This window comes from Chroicocephalus ridibundus, chromosome 1 (genome assembly GCF_963924245.1).
Source record: "Chroicocephalus ridibundus chromosome 1, bChrRid1.1, whole genome shotgun sequence".
Lineage (NCBI taxonomy): Eukaryota > Metazoa > Chordata > Aves > Charadriiformes > Laridae > Chroicocephalus > Chroicocephalus ridibundus.
Genome location: NC_086284.1, coordinates 202,245,779 through 202,250,444, shown reverse-complemented (window position 1 = coordinate 202,250,444; position 4,666 = coordinate 202,245,779). Strand labels below are relative to the sequence as shown.

Below are 4,666 nucleotides of genomic sequence, written 5' to 3'. Positions count from 1 at the left end.
CTGTGACCTGTGAATAAGTACACAAGGGAGCAGGTACACTTCAAAACATCTATAGCCACAGAGATGTCCACACTGCAGCAAGTACACTCCTGAAGGTATTGTGGCCCAAGGTTAAGTCCATGCTGGAGCAGGTACACCTTGAAACATCTGTGTCCATGGATAGGCCATGCTGGAACACCTCAGTGTCTGTGGATGTGAATAAGTCCACATTGCAACAGGTTTACCCCTGAAGAGACGGTGGCCCGTGGTTAAGACCATGACACAGAAGGTACATGTCTAGGAGATGGTGGCTGTAGGTAAGGCCATGCTGGAGCAGGTATACCTCTGAAGAGGCTGTGGCCCATTAAAAAGTCAATGCTGGAACAGGAGGAGTTCATTGCCGTGTTAAACCCTATGGCCTGATCCAAAGTGACCAGCTGTGGAGAGCGTAATGGATATACTTTTAGATTGTTGTAAGCCATGATTTGAGTTACATGTTATAGGAAATAACATAGCAGGAATCACCTGAACCAATGGAGGACAAGCCTCACAAGAAACAGTGAAAGTGCAACTGTGACCTGGCCTGAAGTGTCTTTGGGACCCAATAACTCCATGGAACACACCACCTCTCCTGTCCTCAGTGACCACTATAACAGATGAAGTCCAAAGTTATGGACTAAATGAACTCAATGCACAATTTATGGACATTTTATAGGGGTGGCTCATAGACTAAGAAGTGAAAAAAAGCTGCCTACTGGGGTTAGTCCACAACACTAGTTATGTGGTTTACTTGAGTTCTAGGAGTTAATTTACTTGGTATGACATGGCAAAACTGATTAAGAAACTGAAGTGATATCTAATGACATGGAACATGGTACCTGGATTGAAAACTCACAGGAGTCAAACAATAATTTTAAGCAGGTAATCAGAACTGATTGTGCTCTCACTGAGGTCCAACAGGATTGGCTTTCAATTGGCCACACATTATTTAACATCTTGAAAGACTTAGAATAAAATAAATGACCAATAAAGCTTCAGATGAACAAAGAATGCTGAATAATGAAGCAGAAAGAACACCGTGTTTCTTTTTAAACAATGCATTACCAAACAGTATACATTTTAACACAGAAAAATAAAAAGACATACACCTTGGAGCAAAGAATGCTGACCTGTAGATGAAGCCTTGGGAAGCACTGTCTCTAAGTAGCACACGGAGATCTTACTGGATAATTACACAAATATCAGCAGAGAATATGGCCATTGGTGCCAAAATCTGTCAATTTATAAATTAAAATATTGATAAAAATACATGAATTGTTCCGCTTCTTCATTTGGTACTTTTTCAGCTTCTATTAATATAATACATCTAGTTCTGGTATTCATAACTTAAGAAGTAGGTTGATAAGTTGGAGATGATTCAAAGAAAATCCTCAAGACTAATCATAGTATTGGGGAAAAAGAGTGTGGGAGTATTCACGAAGCTAATCACTTCAGGATCACATAGTCATAAATGGAAAAAGATTATTGGACTAATGCCCCAGTCCTGTTCTGAAACTACCTCTGAGAAAGATTCGGTTGAAAAGATTAGAAATCTAGAGAGGATTTGCCTCTGTAGTCTAAGTTAGCTTCTGTGGATTTCTTTCCTGGTATTGCTGTAGGAAACAGCTATGTGATAAAAGAAGTTTTTTCAATCTACTAAAAGAAATTATAACAAACCCAAAGGTCTGGAAATTGAAACCACAAAAATTCTGCACATTTTTAAAGTTGAGAAATTAACTACTGGAAAAGTTTACAAAAGATCGCTTGGCACTTCATCACTAAAATTATGAAAATCAAGACTAAATTTTTTTCCTGTGAGATCTATTCTAACTGAAACTGAAATCAGTACATGAAAGTTGCTAGCAAGTCAGACTATGTGGTCACAATTTCCTTTTCTGAATTTATGGGTCTCTGATGTTCAGAAATTTGAGTTAGAAACACAACTTCATTTCAGTCTAGTTAAGAGACAGCTACCACATATAATGATGTCCTGCCCAGCCCAAACCCATGACATCCAAGCTGGTAAAAACCTGGGATCTAGATGCATGCCATTTTGAAAATTTCAGACTTAAACAACAAATCATTAGTTTTATGAATCTCAAAGAAGTTGATGAACAGTAATAAAAAAGAAACTACTTTCCAAGCAAATATTTCGAGGTCTAATAAGCCATAATGCAGATGTACTTATTATATTTAAATTTAAAAATAAAAGAACCAAGAAATAAATACATTTTTAGAATCAGCAGGAGAACGTTTTCAGATAGTTTAATAACTGTTGAATGATATTTAAACATTGAGAATGTTAGGCCCAGATGGGCATGCTGTGAACTATTCATAATGTTAAATGCTAATATTCACAAAACAACAGCTTTCACCCTTTATGGCTTGAAATACATAAAACTGTTGCTGGCCTATTATTGTTCCTTTCATTTGTGAACCTTGAAGAGGCTTTGATTTTAGCAGTTGATAGTATATTAGCAGAGAACTTCCACCACCTGTCCTGTCTTTAACATGCAGTAAAGTCATAAGTGCCTATGAGTTAAGATTAGTGGCTTGTGTGGGCTTGAGATACAAGAGATGAATATTGTGTCATTGCATAAAAAGCAGTATAAGTGATCCATGCCAAAAGATTGGGACAATGTGTTCATGCACTTTCACGTCACAGAGCGAACACAACCAACACATATACCAAGCCTCAGCATACTGCAGTATTGGGTACTCCTGCTTTAAAGGGCAGTATTTCCTGAAAATCTGTGTGAAGTACTGGGAAGCACCTATTACTGTGCACAGTCAAGTAGAACAACACCCAAAATAAAGCAGGTTATGGTAATATTTTTAAATGGTGGGTGAGCACGAAGCGTTACTTTACTCACACTGCCTCTTTAACAAGGAAGTGAAACACAGTACAAGTGAATCAGAAAAGGCTAGAAAATACAATTTTCTTGAAAAAGGAATGTAGGGTGAACCAAAATTATCTTTACCTGTATGTTGCTCAAAACCATAGCTCTGTTTACTGTGTTAACTGCATGCACAGCTCAGAGATCACTAATCATATATTAAAGCAAATAAATACAAAACTTACTTTGCAGGGGGAGGAGATGAAGGTTAGGGGGCACCAATTTTTATTTCAGTGAAAGACCTAAATATCTGCAGTCTTAGCTGAAAACAAAATAATCTCTTTCTACTGTAATGATTTATGGGAGGCATATCTGAGTTGTTTTGTATATCTCCATTTTCCCCTGTGGTCTCAGTTCTCAAAACAAGCTGCCTCTCCAGTGATTCACCTCAGTGCATCATGGAAAATGCAATCTGGTCAGAAAGCTCAATCCAGCTGATTGTGAAGACAGGAGACAACAAAATTAGACTAGACTAGAATAGAATAGAACAGAACAGAATATTTCAGTCTGAAGGGACCTGCAACAATCATCTAGTCCAACTGCCTGACCAATTCAGGGATGACCAAAAGTTAAAGCATGTTATTAAGGGCATTGTCCAAATGCCTCTTAAACACTGACAATCTTGGGACGTCAACCACCTCTCTAGGAAGCCTGTTCCAGTATTTGAACACCCTCTTGGTAAAGACATGCTTCCTAATGTCCAGTCTAAACCTCCTCTGGTGCAGCTTTGAACCATTCCCATATCCCACAGGATACCAGGGAGAAAAGCTTGGTTCCTTCCTCTGCACTTTCACTCCTCAGGAGGCTGTAAAGAGCAACGAGGTCTCCCATCATCCTCCCTTTCACCAAACTAGGCAAGCCCAAAGTCCTTAGCTGCTGTTCACGGCATATGCCTTTCAGCCCTTTCAACCAGCTTTGTTGCCCTCCTTTGGAGACATTTCAAGGACCTTCACAGCCGCACAAGCTTACTGTTGATGAGGCCGCACCAACATTGAATAGAGTGGCATAATCATGTCTTTTGACTGACTGTTTAATGCGTGCCAGGCCACGCTACTGACTCATAATGAGCCTGCTGTCGATCCCGATCCCCAGATCCCTTTCTGCAGGGCTGCTCTCCTTCCAGTACTCTCCCAAACTTGTACTTGTGCTCTATGTTATTCCATCCTAGAAAACATTCCTGGCAGTGGTGGGATTTGAACCCACGCCCCTCAAAGAGACTAGAGCCTTAATCCAGCACCTTAGACCACTCAGCCACACCACCCTGATAACAAGTCTCTCTCTGTCTCCAGCAACTGTATCTCCCAATCAAAATTTAAATTTTCACAGCATGTTTTAAAACAAATAAGCCCCACCCATGACTTAAATATGGTAGGAAAAAGGACAAATAATGGCTCATTCTACAGGTAGAGACAGACACTCCTTCCAGTGCACCACATATTTCTGGTATCCTCATTACCTGTCAGGGAATTCAACTTTATATTTTCATATTTTTGAGTGTAGTAAGACTAGGGCAATGAAACATCTGTCACTTCATGCAGACACAGTCATTGCAGCATTCACATGATCTACTCTAGGCCCCCAGCACACGCAATTTGGAGGACTGACGTTAAGTGCCAAAGTTCCCTAATGAATGAAGGAAGGAACATAAGTCCATGCATCAAACCAAGTCAGAGCATCAAAATTAGATGCCTGAAACAAGGAATGTGGGTACTCTGCTGCTATGCAATATGCATAGAGAGAGTTCCTAAGTG

The 4,666-nt window shown here is 39.7% G+C and overlaps 1 non-coding gene across 1 annotated transcript; it reads right to left on the bottom strand.

Annotated features, from left to right (window-relative positions):
* Positions 1-4,093: 4,093 nt before the first annotated feature.
* Positions 4,094-4,176, bottom strand: TRNAL-AAG (transfer RNA leucine (anticodon AAG)). The gene has a single exon. It is a non-coding gene; the product is annotated as a tRNA-Leu (tRNA).
* Between the last annotated feature and the right edge of the window lie 490 nt (positions 4,177-4,666).